The 22,927-nt window shown below is 43.3% G+C and overlaps 1 pseudogene across 1 annotated transcript in view; it reads right to left on the bottom strand.

Moving 5' to 3' along the window:
* Nucleotides 1-3,247, bottom strand: part of LOC146562122 (serine protease HTRA1-like) — a 32,807-nt pseudogene extending 29,560 nt beyond the window's left edge. The window contains exon 1 of the transcript XR_014894688.1: nucleotides 2,837-3,247. The product of XR_014894688.1 is annotated as a serine protease HTRA1-like (transcript). The remainder of the gene's footprint in view (nucleotides 1-2,836) is intronic.
* Nucleotides 3,248-22,927: the final 19,680 nt, after the last annotated feature.

Raw genomic sequence — 22,927 nt, 5'->3', positions numbered from 1 at the left:
TGATGGCCAAAGGGGCCGATGGTGCGATATGGCAGCCTCGCCTCTGTCCCAGGGCATGCAATCAATTGTTATTTAAATTAACTGTATATTTCTGTACATTTACGTATTATGATTCATATTGCCACATTCAGTGACCTTGTTTATAGGTAATTTCATTGTTTGATCATGTAAAAATGTTCCTAATTTAATGTCTAAAAGCACTTGGAAAAGGCAGAATCCCATGTCAAATTAGCGCAACAAACTCTATTTTCATTACTGAAAATGACCGTATTTTTATGGGACAGTTATTTTCTGTTATTTCATGGTCGTATTTTGGCGCCCCAGCTGCCGGAATATTACTGTTGTTTTAGGATGGTTTTTTTTAACAGTGATAGGGTAGTTGAGTCTTTGCACTTTTGTTCCATGCTACGCACAAGACCTTTTGATGCAGGCAACTGCAAGCGACAAATAAAGGCATTCATTCATTCATCTCTGCTTAGCATTTTGTTACATTTCATGATGCTGGGGAAAACTGAGTGTCCCCATCTCCACTTCTTCCATTAAATAAATGGCAGATACCAGACACAAGAGTTTCCTCTGTTTAGGGTAAATCTAATTGGATGTGAATGGATTACTTTGTGCTATGCAGCCTTCCTTTGTGATATATTCTGATTTATACCGTTCTACTCACATACCGCAGAGGAGGTCACATATCTATGAAGCCAGTATCTGAGCAAAGTGAAGGCTATATTTAATCCTTCTGACAGGGATATTCCCATCTCCTTTTTGCTATATTTTATATTTTACGGCCTCATCTACATTGTCAGTGCTCAGGGATTTGCATAAACCAGCTTGCATAGGCAAGCAGTTGGAGGTCTAATGCATGATGTATTCTCTCACCTCTTTGGAAGGCTGTGATAAAACGTGCAACTGAAAATGGATAGGACAGGAAGGGAAAATGAAGAGGATATATTTGGGTGGCAGTGTGGTGCTGGGTTTCTCTCAGGAGAACGAAAAGCCATCAGTGGAGAATTTGAGAATGCACTGTTTTATGTCACATGAATATGCAGAACATTATGAGGTTCCCTATATCAGCATATTCCAGGAAGACAACTTTTCCCAAGGTAGATGATTTTGAGTCCGACACATTCTGGGGAATGACTTATTAGCTTTATGAGTGAAATTAAAAAGCACAGGTGAAGATGAGTAGCCACGAACCACAGAAATAGAAAAAACTGAGATTTACAGCAATCTTCAGCGTCACAGGAGCAGCAACAGACCAGCTGAGGCTTAACATTTGAATAAATCCAAGAAATGTGAATCCTATACCCCCCATAATGCAACAGCAGTCACTGCTTTTCTTTAGATGACTTCGCCAGATGTCTATTTAACGCTTGCTAAGAAGATACCACCCTCTCCCCCTAAATTTGGCTAAAAAGTGAAGGAAAATTGTTGCCTCCTCAACACCTCTGCAAACTCCTTTGACAATTTATGGATTAGAACTCGGAATCTTCTTGCTATGCAGCAGCAGTACTAACCATTGTGTCATCACTAGTATATGGGAACAGTATGTTTTGATTGTCCACGGGGCCATACAAATAATATCACCAGGCAACACACAATGAGAAGACCTACCATCCCAGGAGAGACAAGAGTTTTGTAGTTATGTAAGCACGTAAGTGGAACTCCCACATACATTTTCCCCAGAAATATTTATTAAATCACAGCATTTCTGTCTGTCTAACTAATTAAAAAAATTCTCAGCAGTAAGTGGGCATAATTTTATCCTCCAGTGCATTTGATCTGCCACTCATTTTTGAAAGTTCCAACTCCGAACCCAGTTTAAACTGATTTTAGCCCTGATGTTTATACAGTAGACCATTTTGACAACTGGTCAGCAGAAACTGGCTCAGTGGTTTACTGAACCGTTTTCTGAGGTTGAGTCGTTAATTCGGGCTCCATCATTCTTTATGATCAACATGCTTGATTTGGCTAAGAATTTACACCAAATGCCCTTCCTAATACAACACTCCCCATTTACCCTGGCTTAGGACTGGCACTAGGAGTTCACTGGCTTGTTGCCCTCCTGTTCTTGGGTTTATCAGAAGATGGATACACTGTAGTCATAAATGGATGGTTGGTGGTAAGAGGCTTGTCCAGAAAATTTCACCAAAAACTCAACATGGTGCTAAACTGGGTGACATCACTGTATTCATCTTTTATACACAGTGTATAATAGCAGTAGAACTTGTGCATTGTCAGAAACACTGGTGTTAAGGAAAGATATGCTGTTCAACATCATTACCTTTTAAAAGTCTAGAGACCTCAACTGTGGACTTGTAAGAAAAGTCCCCAAGTTCATATGTGAAAACTGATTGCTATTACACAGCTATAGCATTGCTTATACTACTCTATTAACGCCACTGTATAATTTAGTTCATCTTTATCAAACTATTAATCCTTAATTGGCAGAAAAGTATAACATAAAGAGAAACAGAAGTACGAGGATGCATTTTTAATTTGGTTCATTATCGATTTTATGTAAAAAAAAACAAAACAAAAAAAACAAAAAACCTTTGTGCAGCAGAAGTAGGTTACCCCCTTTGTTTAGAGGCTACGGTGTCATCACGCGTCAGGACATGCACTCTGGCTTCTCTGAAATCACTTATATGTTAATTTACCTGCTCCACAGAAAATGTTGTCATAAGATCATTCTTCAGTATTATTCACAGTTTTAACTTTAACAATTGCTGTTTCATATCAGTTATACACAGATCTCTTTTTAAAGAAAAAAGGAAAGAAAGAGGAAAACCACAAAGATGGGATATTAGACCAAAGCTAATATCCCACAGCTTACCAGAGTCACACCGACCCCTCTGGATTAAAAACACTGGGGAGGTCTCTCCGAGCTCGGCTCTCCTGTTCTCGGCTCTCAGGCGGCAGATGCTGGGGTACGTCCTGCCGTCGCTGCCACACACCGGGCCGGAGGAGGCACACATGCACAGGCTGTGCAACCCTCCGGCTTTCCCCGGGCCTGAGTCGCACCGCAGCCCGTTACCGCAGGACAGGTGGCCGCTGCTGCGCTTCCCGCACGCTTCACCTTCCCCGGCCGCACACACCACGCAGCAGCCGCAGGCGTCCTTTACCTGGCGTGCGGTGGGGCAGGACACTGAGAGGTGGCACACACCTGTAGGCAGGTTTGTCTTTCTCTTAGCAGGCCTGTATGGACTGCAGAGAACACAAGCGTGAGGTCAGCGAGGCTCTTCATCGTGTGAAGAATCAGTTTGCAGCAGTCTCTGTGCTCTTAAAGAGGCTGCAGGTGTAATGCACCTAAACGGAGCTGGTCTTCTTACAGCCCCCAACACTGATGGCAGTGAGGTTCGAGTTGCAGCATGTTGCTCCTGGCTTCTACTTCGTATTGCTGCATGCTGTATCACATTAAAGGACAATGGAATGCAGCTGCAGCACGGTTCATGGTACATGTACGCGGCTTTTGTGTGAGAAAGCAAGGGTGGTGTAGGGCCTCCAATTAATGGAGATAAAAATGCATATGATGATAAATGTTTTTTGTCTTTAGTCTGTGGTGTATAATTAGAGTGCAGGATTTTAATACTGCAGCGAGCCAGAAGGCCGAACAGATCAGAACTCACAATTACAAGTAAATGCATCATTTAATCATTTGTTTTATCACTTGTCACACTTTCCATGTCAATGTGTGTATCCTGGGAATTTTTAACAGTGAACATTAAACTGCAGCATGTGGACGCTTTAAGGCTATAGTCCCCAAAATTTGTGTATTTTTTAAAAATGGATTTTTCTTAAGGTCCACATGAAAAACACACAAAAGTAATGACATGCACAGTCAAAAGCACGCCAGAGCAACAGGTGGTGTAACCCTAGTCACTGTCTAAGTAAGTAATGTTTATTTATTGAGCGCTTTGCACAGACATAAAGTCAGAAAGCAGCGTACAACAAAGGTAAAAACTAGGAATAATCGCAAACACAGTTAATAGCAATACAAACAATGTTCAAATGAAATAACAACAATAAAAAATAAAAATAATAACCAGATAATAAAAAACAGATCAAGTAATGATAATAAAAGAATCTCAACAGAAGGCCAGAGTTCACAGAGTCAGTTGAATGTAGCAGGAGAAGTAGACTGATCCAAAGTCCCGGTGCCACAGACCTGTTTACCCCTAGTCTTTAAAATTTGTATGAGGAACAACTAATAGATTTTGAGCCCGTGAACAAAGGCTGCGGACAGCAGTGTATTAAACAAGCTTTTGAAATAAGCAGTCTGGATTGTGTCCATTTAGTGCTCTGTGTGTAAGTATGAGAATTTTAAAACAAATTCTGAGGTCAGTTGGAAGCCAGTGTAAAAATATTTAATAGGATTAATGTGAGCTTGAACACTAGAACATGTAAGAAGTCTGCATTTTCCACTTTCATTTTGAAAAATATCTCTGTCCACATAAAAACACAGAAAATTGAAACAAGAAGTCAAGAGCAACAGGTATCCGGTTGTTCAGTGATGACGCGACGAATCCTACTTCCGGGTCTAAAGTAGTCTGTGTTTAATATGGCATTTGTTTTGTTAACATGTTTAATGTTATGTATTTTCTTCTATTTGATCTCAAAAAGCTCCTAAAACAGTCAGTGATCCCTGTTGACCTCCCTCGGCTTTTATTACTACTAATCACTTATTTAAGCTCAGTATTTAAAACCTTAGGATGTAACTACAGCCCAGCCCATGCAGCAGTATATGAATGACTAACCTCATATGTGGATGGATTATCTCAGTTGTTCTCCTGGCTGAAGTTTGGTCCTTTTACAGCATCCTGCCATGCGATTACATTTGTTCCTGACCACCGAGAACACTCACGTTAACTTTTATCGAGTGGGAAAAAAAGTTAGCTTGTTTATATTATGCTAACATAGCTGTGTCGCTATGTGCTATGTGTAGCACATCATTATATACCCGCTAGCCCAACTTCAGTAACCCTACAAACGTCACTGCTGTTTAGTTTTCTGTCTTCATTTATGCTGGAAGTGATAACAGAGCTGTACGTTTTAATTTGTTTCCAAAAACCCCGCAGTCAGGACATGCATGCTATATTGTATTTAGATAGAAGCTAGCGAGCTAACTCCCTGCTAACTTCTAACTCCGTTAAATGTCATAAATTCCGTTTTCATGGATGCCTGGATGTTAAACTCAATTGTTACACCTGGTAGAGCAGAACGCTGATCATTTTATTAAAGATGAAAGACTTTAGACAGTTTTTCAACTCTCAGTAATGCCATAGTGATCGTTTGATATATGGACCTGCAGCGGAGTTTAGACCCAGACACGGCTAGTGACGTCAGACTGAACAATCGGATAGGTACAGGTATAACTTTCATCCATCCATTCTCTTCTATTTAGCCTTATCAGGCTTGTGGGGAGGACTGGAGCCTACCCCAGCTGCCACTGGGCTAGAGGTGGGGCACACCCTAAACAGATCACCAGTCTGATGCAGGGTCAGCACAGAGAGACAGAAACAGACAACCATTCACACTCACAGTCACACCTATAGGCATATTAGAGTTACCAATAAACCTAACCCCACATGTCTTAAGACTGTGGGAGGAAGCCAGAACCCAAGTGGTTCCATTTTGAAGCCTGAAGATGAACATTTTTGCCATCCCCATCTTGGTGTTATGAAACTGAATGAGAGGTGGAGGGAGAGATTATGATTATGATTATGAGTTTGATTATGAGACTGCATGCTCATTGCTTACCGTCTTATGAGTGACAAGTCGGTAGGCCATCAGTATATCCTGGGTAATCCTTCTTTCTGACACTTTAGATGAACAAAATTTACAAAATGGGCTTAAAGCTTTAAATAACATTCCCTGCACTGAGCAACTGAGACCATAAGTGAGGAGCAAAGTGTTTATAGAGGTTAGAGAACCATTTTCCCATGTGCGTGCAACTACAGATAACGCCCCCTGCTGGCCTTTAAAAAGAATGCAGGTTTAAGACACATATTAGATTAGATTAGATAAAACTTTATTAATCCCTTGGGTGGGTTCCTCCAGGAAATTCAGTTTACACTAGCACAGCACCAACAGAAGTTCCATGTTACAGAGTTGGACTACCAAAAAATAAAATAGGGATAAATAGGATAAATAGGAATATCTGTAAAATATACCCATTGATGAGATGTAGACAGCCCAAGTCTATTGCACATTTCAACTATTGTAAATATATTGCACAGTGATTGTTGCACAGTCAAATATAAAAAAATATTGCACAGTGAAAAGCACTACAGTTTAGTTGTTCTCTCCCTCCCTTTCCCCTCCAGTGAGGAGTTAAACAGTAGACTTTGGAAGAAGCAACGCATGCTGAGCAGACTCCTCTGGCTGTTTATGACCATATGCAGTGGATGCCCAGTGTTGTCCATAATGTCCAGCAGTTTCTTTAATGTCCTCTTCTCTGCCACTGCCACCAGTGTCCAGCTTCATGCCGACCACAGAGCTAACCTTCCTGCTAGATTTTACATGTACATATAAAGTGTCGCAAAGCATAATTTAATTTCATGTATGAGACTAATTTAGTTACATTCTGACTGTTAAAGCATCTGTCCCAAGCCAAGCATCAGTCTTTGAATAAATATGAAACTGGTTTTCATGGCTTGAGGGTAGCCCAAGGATAAAGCATTAACAGCCCCAAACAAGAGGCAAAGTACTTGAGGTAGGTTCTCAAGGCCCTCCATTAAATACCTCCTTCAAAAAGAATGTTAGTAGACTCTGGTTTGAGGTGGAGAGGATTTGAAGAAATGGGCACTGCTTCATCAGAGACAGTCAGCACTCCCAACAGACTTTCCTCACTCGCACAATCCTGTTTTAAAGCAAAAAAAAAAAAAAAAGATTAGTTATTAGAAAACTGTTCCCTTTTTGAATAAAAAAAACTCCTCCCTGTCTTTACACCAGGTGGAAATCCTGAAGTGCTTTATAAAAATTAAAAGAAAAAGAAAGAGAAAGAGTATACAATCAGCATTAATCTCTCAATTTAAGTCTTGGTAAAATCTCCATATCAAAAGGAAATTTTTCCCACTACTATGTGGGTTCCCTTAAGATGCATCTATAAAAAAGGTTATTATCACAGTGAGGTTTTACAGTACAAGGCTGCACATTCTTGTCACATCTGATCTGAACTGAATACTGGACAAACAGAGTACGCCATTATTAAAAACATTCAAAAGTCATTAAACAAGTATTTATAAAGACAATAAAAATAACACCATATCTGGCAGTACAGACAACACTTACTGACTGGAGAAGGAAAAATCCCTGTTTTTTTAACTATCTATCTAGCTCAGTAAGATGGCCATGAACGTCTGCATGCTCAGTGAATACCTCAGGCAGCAGAAACCCAAGAAAGAGAAGGAACCATCATGGAGGGACAGGCCCCTGCATGGTATGTACCACCGGCAGATAGATGAAGTGGCTGACATCCAGAAATCCTACCAGTCCAAAGCTGGACTGAAAGACAGCACAGAGGCACTAATCATGGCAGCACAGTAACAAGCTCTGAGCACAAGATCCATAGAGTCTGGGATTTACCACACCAGGCAAGATTTCCAGATACAGACGGATAGGCTAACCAACCTGACATAGTGGTGGTGGACAAACAGAGGAAGACGGAACAGTGATAGACGTAGTGATACTGAATAACAGCAATATCAGGAAGAAGAAACACAGGAAGCTGGAGAAGTACCAAGGGCTCAGTGAAGAGCTCGAGAGGATGTGGAGGGTGAAGGTAACAGTGGTCCCAGTAGTAACTGGAGCGCTCAGTGCAGTGACCCCCAAGCTAGGTGAGTGGCTCTAGCAGACCCCAGGAACAACATCTGAGATCTCTGTCCAGAAAAGCACAGTCCTAGGAACAGCAAAGATACTGCGCAGGGCCCTCAAGCTCCCAGGCCTCTGGTAGAGGACCCAAGCTGGAAGGATAAAGACTGCCCACAGGGGCGAGAGAGAAATTTTTTTTATATATGCACTTTGATGGTCTTGACTTACTGTATGCTACACAGATAAAGCCACATACACTGGATTTGCAGTGACCTGGTGACCAGAAATAAGGCAAACTGAATGATGAAGTGACTACGGATGAAATAACCGATGGTAACAAATGGTATGATGAATCTTTTATATTTGATTTAAATTTTTATAATAGTTGTTAGATTTGGACATTTCATTTTGTTGGAATTATTGTAATTCATTGTTTACTTGTCTTAAAAAGTTTCCTTTGAATGTCTGCAGTGGTTTCAGCACTGACTAAACCTTTTAAGCACACAAATGTCACACAATTACTAATTCAGTTGCGCTGGTTCCCAGTTAACTTTGGATTCCACTTTAATATTCTAGTTTGGATTTTCAGAGCTCTGTATGGGCAACCCCAGCATACACCAGTGCACTTACAACCCCAGCAGGTTCCCTGCCCACAAAAAACTACTTCCGTTTGCATAACTCATTGTCTTTATGCTTTTAATATTTTGTTCTCAAGCACTTTGTGTTATTTATGTTAAAAGGTATGGTACAAAGAAAATGTTTGTTTACTTTTACTTACTTTATTTACTTAACCAAACTGACGTAGACCTGCAAACACTAGGCAATCAGAACATGCACTTTTTGTTTTAATTAAACTGTTCTACTGAGTCTTGGAAGTCAGGGAACAAAGAAAATAATCATACTCCATCACACAAAACAAAAAACTATTCAAATTTTATCTCAAAAGCTATATTTTGGCCTTTTCCAAAATATGGTTAGAGTAGAGCTAGGGTGACTTAATCTGTGATGACTTCTTAAACATTTTTCCAATTTTTTGCAATTATTCATATCTAACTTGTTAATAATAATAACAAAAATAATTTCAGAGTTAACATGTTATAGCAAAACAGCACTGAGCATAGCTTTATAACTAATCAGTTATGATTTTATCTTGCACAAACTTGACTTGAGCTCAAAGACAGGCTGTCCAATTTTTTTTCTTTTAAATAAATAACGCTGTTCAATCTTTTGTTCACACTTGCGCTTGATATTCAAGTCGGCTTCTTTCAAACGATGCAGGTTTCATTCTAATTTGCTTTGCCCATGATGTTCTTTCTTTGGGTTTTTCGGCCTCATAATTAACTGTCTGCTCTTGTTGTGACTGAGAGAATAGCTCTGTATCCATCAGAGGCTCCGTATTTCTCTCACTTAAATTACACTTGTTGGAGGACCAGTGCCTCCGAAGGTAGAACCTATTTGACACTGTTCCTTAAAACTAGTTAAATGTTAACTCTAGGTGACACACCCATGTCATGTGGAAGGGCTTCTCAGAACAATCCCAAGTGCCCTTTGATGCACTCATAGCATGATAATGTAGAATGGACACCAAGCTCGAAACCTCTTTGTCCGGTTCATGTTGTGGTTCTTGGTCCTTTTGAACCTGCATTTTGTGTTTCTTGTGTTTTTTATGACCTTTTGTGTTATGGTTTATTATTCTTAGTGGGAATCCTGAGTTTATTCAATGTTAACCTATGTACCTTTATTCTCCCCTCATGTCTTTGTGTTTAGGTGTGTTAGTCCTTGTGCCTTATCTCCATTTTCTGTGCCCATGTTCCCTTCCTTGTGTGTGTCATTCCATGTTTCTATGTTTATCTCCTTAGACCTTCTTGTTTTCCCGAGCATTTGTGTCCTCCCAGTCTGTTGGGGAGTAACAGAATACATGTACCGGCGTTACGTATTTAAAATACAAAATATGAGTAACTGTATTCCGTTACAGTTACCGTTTAAAAAGGTGGTATTCAGAATACAGTTACTTTGTTGAAATAAATGGATTACACAGTGGTCTTATCCTGTTTCATATGTTAGGCTGTCCCCTCTCTATTTTTGGTAATTCCAGACCGATGGAAACTCAAACAAAACACGCATTAAGAGGCTCTAATGCCTGTGTCTCAATCTTGCGGCTCATGTCACCTCTACTTGCGGCCCGCATGAAGAAATATTATTAAAAATTATTATTCAAAAAATGATTTAATATGAAGGCAATAGGCAGAGTGTTACAGGCATAACCCTAAAGTATGTAGCCTCATGGGCAGTGTAGTCCATGCTGCAGGGAGAATGGACTGCCATACCCGTCATGTATCTGTGAGCGCCAGGGAGGGAGAAAAAGAACAGTCGAAAATTAAGAGTTGTCACCAACCAGAAACGGTAGATGGAAACATGTAAATATAATAATAACCACTGCAGCCAAAAAGAGTGCCTGACGAGCCCAGTTGTAAGTAAGCTATTAAGACTCGACTGCACACTGTGTTCGTGTTTTCCTCCAATACAATACGTTCTGTTGGAGCATCCTTTCAACACCTCTCTCTGTCTCTCGTTCGCAAAGTTGACCCAGACAACAAAGTAAACCTAGTTTTCGGTTATGAGCCCGACACGGTACCCAACGTATTAGCCAGAGGGCCCTTTACTATGGTTAGGAGCCGCGGACCTGTTTTATATATATTATTATTATATTTTATATTTGTATTATATATCTTTGTTGATCTAGAAAAAGCATATTATAGGGTGCTAAGAGAGGAACTTTGGTGCTGCATAGGAAGATCAGGGGTGGCAGAGTAGTATGTGAGGGTGGTGGCAGACATGTATGAGCACAGGTAGACAGTTGTTGTCATGGTCCTGGGTCGGTGACCCAGCGCTTTTAGTTTGTTATCATTTTCTAGATGATTGTTTAGGTTCTGTGTTATATTCGGTCTGCCTCTGAGTCTGCGTCTGTATCTGTCTGTCTATGGTGTCACCCCATCTGTTTGTGAATCTGTCTGTTTAGTTCAATGTCTTGTCTGGTTCCATGTGTCTGAGTTTCCTGTTTTATTGTGAAGGTCCGTGTCGTATGTGAGTGTGATCAGTTTACGTTTCCCCTGTCCCGTCAGCCCAGATTCCTCCCAGCTGTGTTGCCCTCTTGTCTCTCATCCCCTGATTACTGGTGTGTGTATTTAAGCCCTGTGTGTTTTCCTGCCTGTTGCCGGTTCATCTGTGTAACTCCGTGTCAGTCTGTGTTCCTCGGTGTCAGTCTGTGTTCCTCGGTGTCCTGCTCGTCTCTCTGCCTCGCTTCCCTTTTTGTTTCATCTCAGGTTTGTCATTTAGCTTTCCCAGTTCAGGTCTTTAGTTTTGTCTTCCCTCTTGCCTGTTTTGCCTTCTCACCACTGTGTAAATAAACTCACCGGCATCTCATCCACTGCCTGCATCTTGGGTCCTTCTTCTAACTCCACACGGCTCGCCTCGGCAGCCGGGACAGTACGAACCGGCCACTATGGACCCAGCAGCATTCAACCCGCCCAAGGAGCTCCGGGAGGACATTGTTTACTCCGTGGACAAATTAATTAACGCGTGGCTGGAGCACGAGGGGAGAGGATTTCGCCAAGCCGTGGCTAATCGGCTACAGCGCTTGGTTTCTGGTCTCCCCTGGCTGCGCAGCTCACTTCACCCGCTCGCACAGAATTTCATTCTGAACGGACTCCGTCTTCACCCCCCGGCTGCTACCACCCACCCTGCAACTCATGCTTCACTGCCCGGTCCGACAGAGGATGTTCTGCCCGGCCCGTCAACCCAGCCTTCAAGGGGGAAACGGCGCTCACGCTGCCGACGCTCCTCGCCACAGTCGGACCTGGGGATTTCCGAGCGGCCAGCTGTGGTGAGTGGACAGGACAGTATTGTTGGTCTGAACTGTGGGACCGTTTACTCAGGGGTGATGTTCTGTACGGCACAGGACAAAAACTGTTTATCGCCTGAAGCTCAGTTAGCCGCCCGGCCAGAAGCTCAGTTAGCCGCCCGGCCAGAAGCCCAGTCGCCACCTCCGCCACATTCAGCCTCACAATCCAGAGCTCAATTACAGTCACAGCCGGACTTATTACAAACCATGTTACAATCCATAGCCCGGTCTGTAGCTCAGTTGGCAGAAGAATCATCAGCTTTATCCTCCGTTCAGTCTCCAACTTCACCACCGTTGTCATCACAACCATTATGTCAGTCACCTTCAGTTCAGCCTCCTGTTCAGCAGCCACCAGCCCTGCATCCTGTGTCAGTTGCTTCACCTGTAAAACAATATAAGTCAATTCTACCCGAAAGACACTATTCCTCGCCCATCCATTCCAAGCAGAGAGACAAATCTAATAATAATGTCAACATTCCTCAAAGGCTGGCCAGTTCTGAGACTGAGATGCACTCCAGGGCCTCCCCAGAGGCTGGGTTTCAGCCCCCATCAGACTCTGGACCCCTGGAGTTTAAGAAGCCAGCTGAGGACTGCACCCGGCTGTCGCTGCCTGAGCAGGGTCAATGCTCTGCGCAGCTGCAGGCCGCTATGTGTTTGCCAGAGGCCCGCGTGCCTGCTGGTCCTGTTCTGTCCCTGCCAGAGGCCCGCGTGCCTGCTGGTCCTGTTCTGTCCCTGCCAGAGGCCCGTGTGCCTGCTGGTCCTGTTGCGTTCCTGCCAGAGGCCCGTGTGCCTGCTGGTCCTGTTGCGTTCCTGCCAGAGGTCTCCGCACCTGCTGGTTCTGTTCTGTGTGTGCCAGGGGCTCCAGTGCCCACTGGTTCTGAGACTGTTTTTGCTGAGGACCCAAGGAGCCCGTCCAGCGTCCTGCCTCGTCAGCTGGGGGGCCCGAGGAGCCCGTCCAGCCTCCTGCCTCGTCAGCTGGGGGGCCCGAGGAGCCCGTCCAGCCTCCTGCCTCGTCAGCTGGGGTGCCCGAGGAGCCCGTCCAGCCATCATCTGCAGTCTCATCACCCTCGCCTGCTGCAGTCTCATCACCCTCGCCTGCTGCAGTCTAATCACCCTCGCCTGCTGCGGCCTCTGAGTCTTCAGCCTCGCCTGGTCCGGTTTCAGCATCTGCTTCAGCATCGCCTGGTCCAGCCACTGCTTCATCCTCGTCTGGTCCGGCTCCAGCATCCTCATCAGCATCGTCTGGTCCGGCTCCAGCATCCTCATCAGCATCGTCTGGTCCGGCTCCAGCATCCTCATCAGCTGCTTCGCCTGGTCCGGCCTCCGCTTCAGCATCCTCATCAGCTGCTTCGCCTGGTCCGGCCTCCGCTTCAGCATCCTCATCAGCTGCTTCGCCTGGTCCGGCCTCCGCTTCTGCATCCTCATCAGCTGCTTCGCCTGGTCCGGCCTCCGCTTCTGCATCCTCATCAGCTGCTTCGCCTGGTCCGGCCTCCGCTTCTGCTTCAGCCTCTTCGCCTGGTCCAGCCTCCGCTTCTGCTTCAGCCTCTTCGCCTGGTCCAGCCTCCGCTTCTGCTTCATCATCCTTGTCTGATCCAGCCTCCGCATCCTCATCATCCTCATCAGCGTCGCCTGGTCCAACTTCAGCTTCAGCATCAGCATCGCCTGGTCCAGCTTCTGCTTCAGCGTCCTCATCAGCTTCGTCTGGTCCAGCCTCCACTTCGCCTGGGGCTGCAGGGGCCACGCAGCCTTCAGGTCCCCTACTACCACCTCCACATCGTCGGTCATCTGCCGGGCCGCTTGTTGGGCATCTCCGCCACCGTGGACGCCCTCCTGAACGCCCTCCTGAACGCCGCCACTGCCTTCCACGCCGCTGTTGCCGTCCGCACGGTCGGCCCCCAGGACTGTTTCCACGCCGCTGTTGCCGTCCGCTCGGTCGGCCCCCAGGACTGTTTCCACACCGCTGTTGCCGTCCGCACGGTCGGCCCCCGGAACTGTTTCCACGCCGCTGTTGCCGTCCGCACGGTCGGCCCCCGGACTTGTTTCCACGCCGCTGTTGCCGTCCGCACGGTCGGCCCCGGAACTGTTTCCACGCCGCTGTTGCCGTCTGCACGGTCGGCCCCCGGAACTGTTTCCACACTGCTGTTGCCGTCTACACAGTCGGCCCCCAGAACTGTTTCCGCGCCACTGCCTACTGCGTGGCCGGCATCCGGACCTGCCCCGCTGCCATTCGCATGGTCGGCCTCCTGAACTTGGCCATCTGGGCCTTTTTGGACTCTGTCCCTCCGTCCTGGGCCCCCTCCGCCTGCCCTGGTCAGGTCCTTTTCTGTTTTGTTTTGGTCTGTTTTTGTGTTTCTGCTGGGCTGTCTGGGGCCAGCCCTTGAGGGGGGGGTACTGTCATGGTCCTGGGTCGGTGACCCAGCGCTTTTAGTTTGTTATCATTTTCTAGATGATTGTTTAGGTTCTGTGTTATATTCGGTCTGCCTCTGAGTCTGCGTCTGTATCTGTCTGTCTATGGTGTCACCCCATCTGTTTGTGAATCTGTCTGTTTAGTTCAATGTCTTGTCTGGTTCCATGTGTCTGAGTTTCCTGTTTTATTGTGAAGGTCCGTGTCGTATGTGAGTGTGATCAGTTTACGTTTCCCCTGTCCCGTCAGCCCAGATTCCTCCCAGCTGTGTTGCCCTCTTGTCTCTCATCCCCTGATTACTGGTGTGTGTATTTAAGCCCTGTGTGTTTTCCTGCCTGTTGCCGGTTCGTCTGTGTTCCTCGGTGTCAGTCTGTGTTCCTCGGTGTCCTGCTCGTCTCTCTGCCTCGCTTCCCTTTTTGTTTCATCTCAGGTTTGTCATTTAGCTTTCCCAGTTCAGGTCTTTAGCTTTGTCTTCCCTCTTGCCTGTTTTGCCTTCTCACCACTGTGTAAATAAACTCACCGGCATCTCATCCACTGCCTGCATCTTGGGTCCTTCTTCTAACTCCACACGGCTCGCCTCGGCAGCCGTGACAGTTGTGAGGTATGTGGTATGGTATGTGACAGATGGATTCAAGGCACAGGTAGTATGGCACTAGGGATGGACTCTGAACTCCATGGACTATGATGTTTGCAGATGACATTGTGATCTGTGTAGTGATAGGAGAGAGCCTGGAGAGGTGAAGGTATGCAGTGGAAAGAAGTGGAATGAACAGAGGAAAAGGTGAACATGCAGGAAAATAGTGTTGGTAGGCGAGTTTAATGGCATGAACAATCCAAAGCAACATACAGTGTCCATGAGAGGTGAGGAAGAGAGTGCAAGCAAGGTAGAGTGGGTGCAAATAACCATCAGTGATGATTTGTGACAGAAAGACAGCAGCTATTTTGTATAATGTGGAGATAGTAGCACTAACCTAAAGGCAGGAGATGGAGCGGGAGGTGCCAGAGCTAAAGATGACGAGATTTTTCCTAGGAGTGACCAGAATGGAGAGTATTAGAAATGAATATATCAGAGGGTGTCATGATTCTGGGTCATTTGGTCCAGCATTTTGAGTTTAGTTTTATTTGTGAGTTTCATATTATAAAGATGGTTTAATTTCAAGTTTTACAGTTTCCTTGTCTTTGCAGTTTATAGTTTGTTCTCTATTAGGTTCCCTTTGCGTCCTTGTGTTTCGTTTCATGTCTCCCCTCTCTCTCTCTCTCTCTCTCTCTCTCTCTCTCTCTCTCTCTCTCTCTCTCTCTCTCTCTCTCTCTCTCTCTCTCTCTCTCTCTCTCTCTCTCTCTCTCAACAATGTAATTGTTTTTGTCCCCTGTTCCTGTTCCTATTTCTGTTTCTTCCCTGGTCTTGTACCCATGTACAGTTTTGCTTCCTCTTGTGCCATTAGGTCGCTTCCTTCCTCAGACCTCTGTGTAAGTGTTTGAATTTTCTGTCAGTCGTTGTCAGGTCATTTGTTTACCATGTATCATGTTCCAGGTATTCATGTTTCTCAACTCCAGGTTTTCATGGTTTTAGTTTACCCAGTCTAGGTTACTGTTTAGTTTAGTTTCGGTCCGCCTTTGTCTTGTATTTTTTCACCGGCCTTATTAAACAGCTAGCTTTCTGTTAAAACCAGGTTTTGCTTTACGTGTCTGCTTTTTTGGTCTACAACACTAACTCCAATCAGTCTGCAAGATCAGACTCTAAGAGAAGGAGAGCTCAGGTTGAGCAGTTTGGAGACAGAGGCAAGGCTGAGATGGTTTGGAATTCATACATGCACTGGAGCGATCGACCTCACACAATACCAGCAGAAACAAATTTTCTCCATCCCATTTTTTGCCTCGGGTGCTTTTCAACATTTTTCAGACTGTTTTCTTTTCGCAGCCTTAAAAAGTGGAGTTCACAGCAAAATGGCTGAAGAGTGGAGAAACTTCCACAATTTTTGATTTTAAGAATGAACACAGCAACCTTTTATAAGGAATCGAGACATTATATATTTACACAGGAATAATCCTCAAAATTTGTTATTTTTTCTTCGGTCTTGGACGTTTTATGTGATGAGCATGTTGGTCCCAGGGACAGAATTAATAATTTAAATAAGCACGAATGAGCTATTGTGAATCCTATAGATTATTTGTAACAGTTAACGTACGTTTAATGTTTAATGTTGTATGTTTAATGTAGAGCTATTGTTTTTAATTGTATTGTTTTCTTGTTTATGGGTCTTTTTTGTCTTTCATGTTCATGAAAGAGTAGCAACTCTATTGCAGGAGCTAATGCAGCTCTTAATAAACTAAACTAAACTAAACTAAATGAATCATTTATGGACGTCAGAGACAGAAGTCTTAAAAGTGGCTCATTTTTTTATTTTAATGATTTGATTTGTTCTAATATCATGAAGGAGGTCTTTGTTTTTGTTCGGACAGTGCATTTACATTAATAAACTTTAAAAACAAACAAACTAATTATTATTGGTTTTATTGATGTGTGTGTTTGTTTTAAAAACAAAGAGAAGTAGAAGGCAGACATTTAACACAAATGAGATTTATTCTTTATACAGTGTAATTTGTGTTAATCCACTACTTCTTTTTTTTTTTTTTTTTTTTTGCCTGTCCCATTTGGTTCTTTAGCCGTCAGAATTGTTGTCTGAGGACCAACAAGGATACCCAATGGATTTACTTTGCCAAATGGATCATCACGGCCTTGCCGTATTGGTCCATTTGATCAACCTTTGTTGTTATTATTTCTTTTATTTTGTTTTCAGTTTTCAGACGGGACAGACATGACTGAGGGATAGGAAAGGGAGAAAGAAAGATGAAGGGAAAGAAAAACAGAAGGGAAGACAGACAGTGAGAAAGGGCACTTAAAAAGAGAAAGAAGAGGAAAAAAAATCTCCTGGATCACCTGTTGAGAGAAAAAGAAGAGAAAACAAGCAAAAAAAAACCCAAAACAGAGCAACGTACTAAACACAACACCATCACGTTAATCTATCTAAGTGTAAACAGCAGTAAATACTAAATATTGAATGTTGTTGTGCAGCACGTAGGACCGACAGCGCACAATGTGCCCGAGGGCCTCCTTTGCCCCGGGAGAGGCCTGACCGAGTAACAGGCACCAGGCCCGCCAAGTAGTCAATGGGAGTGAGCTGGTACATACCTGAGCGCCCAGCCCCGGACACCAAGAACCACCAACGCACCGACCCCTGAGGGCATCAGTTACCGGCAGGGAGTGTGGTGAGGGGAGATAGGCCTTTGGAGGGCCTGGGACTACTAAAAGAACTTTTGTGTTACAGCACAGCTCATGAGATCACACTGTGCTGTCCATGGTCCTGAAATTATAATATAACCTTATTAAAGAGAGTTCTTCTTTCCCAGTGTTGCCAAGTGTTCTCTCATACAGGTTGGGGTTTTCTCTCTAATAATGTAGGGACTTACCTTACAATATCAAGCACACTAAGGTGACTGCTGTGAACATACACTTCATAAGTAAAACTGAAGTGAACTAAACAGTGATTCAGGAAGTGGCTGTGTACAGTATTTGTGAAGCAGTCCTGGTTGTTGAAATGAAATTTGTTCGTTTTTGCTTCTTTTGTAAGCTCACTTTTTGAGTCAAATTTTTTACAATGATATGATTTTGTAGCAGCCGCTCAATAGCGTTTAGACGATTCTATTTTCTTAGTGTTGATTGGAAAACATAGATTGTCCATCGGTGTATTTATTTTCTCAGTGTCAGTCAGACTGTGATTGCACACAGTTTAAATTCTTTTGCTCTTCTCATTCTGCACAGCAAAAGAGATCTTGATAACAGCTCGATAGTCTCTGACAAGCAGCCAGGCTCTATAAAAGCATCAACCTGTCTGTGATGTGAGCAGCAGTATATTTAACTGGTGGCTCTTTGACTCCGCTTACGGTCTCCTCAGTGTTGTAAATTTTTTGGTCTAATGATTTTTGCTTAGTTATGAATCAAAATATGCTGGATTTTGACACGAGAGTGTGTGTACAGGGGTGTCATCAAATATAAGTCACGCTGTGACTGAGATGGCTTTTATACTAGGATGCCATTAGAAAATAATCGTAGTTTAGAATAATCTTATAATATATAATAATAATAATATAATAATCTTACTTTAATTTATGATAGACTTAAAAACTCTTTAGTAAAAGGAATGAACAAACAATGAGGGAACACAATTAGAAGTAATTTATAGTGTTCACATAAAGACACATGGTGAGGTAAACGATCTAAGCTGGAAGGGGAGTTGTTCCCGTGCTGTAGATTACTCTCTAGTATGAAATTTTAATACATTTATTGATATCCAGATATTCTGCTTTTATTTGACCCTGTGAGGCCTAATTCCTCATCAGTACTGAGACGTCTGAATGTAAGTTATGAAGATAAACAGCTAGTATTTTTTTTCAAACAGGATCTGATTTGTGTTCTTTGTTAAATCATTATAGCTAGTAAGAGTCTGCCAACTGTTGTTCAACTTTCCTGAACAAGCTGTGTGGGAAAAAGAAGAAGCAAGCCTCTGCAAGAACATATATGTAACCAAAAGCTCTATAAATAATCCTACATTGCAAATGTGGCTCCATGTTAAAGTTGTAGTATATACATCACTTGATGAAAGCCAAAAGTCAAAATGTGTTGGTCATTGAAGTTCTATGGGTGTCCTACCGTCCTCCTCAGTGGTCCAGCAATACATCTTTTCTGTTTAGCTGGTGGAGTGATGCTGAGGTAGGTGAAATACAGTGGGGCAAAAAAGTATTTAGTCAGCCACCGATTGTGCAAGTTCCCCCACCTAAAATGATGACAGAGGTCAGTAATTTGCACCAGAGGTACACTTCAACTGTGAGAGACAGAATGTGAAAAAAAAAAATCCATGAATCCACATGGTAGGATTTGTAAAGAATTTATTCGTAAATCAGGGTGGAAAATAAGTATTTGGTCAATAACAAAAATACAACTCAATACTTTGTAACATAACCTTTGTTGGCAATAACAGAGGTCAAACGTTTACTATAGGTCTTTACCAGGTTTGCACACACAGTAGCTGGTATTTTGGCCCATTCCTCCATGCAGATCTTCTCGAGAGCAGTGATGTTTTGGGGCTGTCGCCGAGCAACACGGACTTTCAACTCCCGCCACAGATTTTCTATGGGGTTGAGGTCTGGAGACTGGCTAGGCCACTCCAGGACTTTCAAATGCTTCTTACGGAGCCACTCCTTTGTTGCCCGGGCGGTGTGTTTTGGATCATTGTCATGTTGGAAGACCCAGCCTCGTTTCATCTTCAAAGTTCTCACTGATGGAAGGAGGTTTTGGCTCAAAATCTCACGATACATGGCCCCATTCATTCTGTCCTTAACACGGATCAGTCGTCCTGTCCCCTTGGCAGAAAAACAGCCCCATAGCATGATGTTTCCACCCCCATGCTTCACAGTAGGTATGGTGTTCTTGGGATGCAACTCAGTATTCTTCTTCCTCCAAACACGACGAGTTGAGTTTATACCAAAAAGTTCTACTTTGGTTTCATCTGACCACATGACATTCTCCCAATCCTCTGCTGTATCATCCATGTGCTCTCTGGCAAACTTCAGACGGGCCTGGACATGCACTGGCTTCAGCAGCGGAACACGTCTGGCACTGCGGGATTTGATTCCCTGCCGTTGTAGTGTGTTACTGATGGTGACCTTTGTTACTTTGGTCCCAGCTCTCTGCAGGTCATTCACCAGGTCCCCCCGTGTGGTTCTGGGATCTTTGCTCACCGTTCTCATGATCATTTTGACCCCACGGGATGAGATCTTGCGTGGAGCCCCAGATCATGGGAGAATATCAGTGGTCTTGTATGTCTTCCATTTTCTGATGATTGCTCCCACAGTTGATTTTTTCACACCAAGCTGCTTGCCTATTGTAGATTCACTCTTCCCAGTCTGGTGCAGGTCTACAATACTTTTCCTGGTGTCCTTCGAAAGCTCTTTGGTCTTGGCCATGGCGGAGTTTGGAGTCTGACTGTTTGAGGCTGTGGACAGGTGTCTTTTATACAGATGATGAGTTCAAACAGGTGCCATTCATACAGGTAACGAGTGGGGGACAGAAAAGCTTCTTACAGAAGACATTACAGGTCTGTGAGAGCCAGAGATTTTCCTTGTTTGAGGTGACCAAATACTTATTTTCCACCCTTATTTACGAATAAATTCTTTACAAATCCTACCATGTGAATTCATGGATTTTTTTTTCACATTCTGTCTCACACAGTTGAAGTGTACCTCTGGTGCAAATTACTGACCTCTGTCATCATTTTAAGTGGGGGAACTTGCACAATCGATGGCTGACTAAATACTTTTTTGCCCCACTGTATGTTTCTGTACATGTAAGAGTCAAGAGTCTATTGGCAGTATTTTCAGCCATCTGCTGTAATCCAGTCTGGATGCAAGAAAAGCATGGACAACCTCTCAAAGTCGTTAAAACAAAGCGGTTTACCCTTTTCCAAAAGTCTTTATTGAAAAAAAAAAAAGACTTTGAACACAGATCTTTCAAAACAAAATAAAAACAAGGTTCCTACATGAGATTTACAGTATTATGCACAGATCTGAGGTATGAAGTAATGCTCAGGAATGAAACCAGCTGGTTGGCAGCAAGTGGGAATAACAACCAAGTTTTCTGTTTGATCTGAGTGAGGACATTTTTGCACATTTACTCACTTACAACACATCACGGCCAGTGAGCAGCACTGCAATCATGGATGTGTTTAAATATTTTAAGATGAGATATTTCTACTTCAACTGGCTTAAGAAACTTTGTTTGTTTTCAATGATTTGAAAGGTTACACTGGCTGGTGTAACATGAAAACATATGTTGCACATACAGAAACTTATGCTCCTATCCAGACAACATCTTTTTAAGGCAAGGCCCTGTATATTTCAGCAAGGTAATGTTAAACCACACTCTTCAGCTCTTACAACAGCACAAATTCATAGTAGAGGAGTCCTTGTCCTGAACTGACGGCCAGCTGTCAAGACTTTTCACCACCTAAAACATTTAACACAAAAAATATGACAATGAGGACTCCCAGAGATCCCCCTATTTTTTTTTCTTAAAGTGTTACAAACATTTTGATTTTTTCTGTCGATCTACAGATAGATAACAGAAAAACAGGGAAAATACCCTGCGGTTCTTGCTTTTTAAAAATAAATTCAGACCTAACATATGTCAAGTCATATGTCATTAAAAAAAAGGTATGATCCACATCTAGCTCAGATGCACCCCGGGGGTGGACTTTGTGATAGTAATTGGACAGGCTGATTAAAACATATGGAGGCATGATGGCTTTAATGAGCCCTTGATGATAATGCTACAGTTTTGGTAAAAGTAATGATACTGGCATTACAACTGGCTCACCCGTTGGCTGGAGCTCAATCACATGGTACGATATGATGTGTTGACTGCCTTCCAGGTTCCATTATATGGTGATAGAGAGCAGATGAACCAACCAGGAACATCTGCCAGGGTTCATTCCGCCTGTAACAGTTTGTATTTGTGCTGAAAACACTTTTTTGCCAACCACACATCATCCTCATTTGAAGGAAAAAAAGAACTAATACAAATTTAACATGAAGGGATCACTGATAAACTGTAAGTATGTTTGTGGCTGATGTAGATAATGTTTTTATCTAGATTGTATATTATTTAATATGCTCAGAAGTAGAGTCCGTTGTGCTTTCGTGGTGAAAACTGTAAAATCGGCACAGCACCTTTCAAAGAATGACACATTGCATTTCTCCCTCCCAGCTCACTGTGTAATTGTCAAAGACATAATAATGACTGACTGGGATGGAATTTAATTTCCTGATTATTTTGTTATTATTATAATTACAGTATGTCCGCACAGTAAATGGATTACATTTAACATAGTGCAGCTAAGAAGCGTTACATGAGAGGCAAAAGAAGTGACCTGACATTTCTATAATGGCTTACTGTTACTGTGTGAGTCTTTTTTTCTTTTCTTTTTTTCATTTATAGCGGCTGTCATTCCAGTGGCTCCTTCAGCATACAAATCCCCTTTTTTCCCCTGGAAAACTCATAATTCCTAAGCTCACTACAAAGGGTGTGAATTGAAGAAGCTGCTGTGCGTCCTTTGTGAAATTTCCCCAATCAGGAGTGGCCTAGTTTTGAAAGTCAGGAACAGTTTCTAAAACCATTCAGTCTCCTAACTTCTAGAGATTCTTTAGGTGACTTTGAAAGAAGTCAGTTTGTACTCATGTGTTCGGAAGTCTAGTTCACTCAAAGTGCTTGTTCACAGGACTTTCAGCATTTGTCATGTGTTGTGCTGTGAGCCAAGCCTCTGCAACTTTCCACCTTTTCCAGAGTCCTGTCTTTTAAGCCATCAGTGCAACATTTGATCATCACCTTGTGCTGCTGCTGTTGGTCTCTGGTATACCGGTTTCTTACCAGTAGGGGGCAGGAGTGATCCAGATTTGATGCTATGTGCTATCTAGTGGCTTCTATCTAATTTGGGGCAGGAGGTGTAGCAGGGAGGATGCTTTTAAGCTCCACTTCCTCTATAGACCCAGATGCATGCAGGGAAAGTCTGCTGCTCCCAAGGTCAGCCATCTGAGGACCGGCAGTGACCGCAGCTCCATCTCCTCTTCCACTGATGACCGCTGGACTAATTGGCTATAGGTTGCCTCTGCGACACTGAAAATGAAACTGAAGCGAAATGACAGCCCCTCTGGATTATCTGAGATGCAGCTTTTTAAAGGTCCCATATGGCAATTGTCAC

Source organism: Mchenga conophoros, linkage group LG12 (genome assembly GCF_057382185.1).
Source record: "Mchenga conophoros isolate Kocher_MC1m ecotype Shallow Benthic linkage group LG12, M_conophoros_male_GT1.1, whole genome shotgun sequence".
Lineage (NCBI taxonomy): Eukaryota > Metazoa > Chordata > Actinopteri > Cichliformes > Cichlidae > Mchenga > Mchenga conophoros.
Note: the sequence above shows the minus strand (reverse complement) of the source record. Positions and strands in the feature narration are given on the sequence as shown.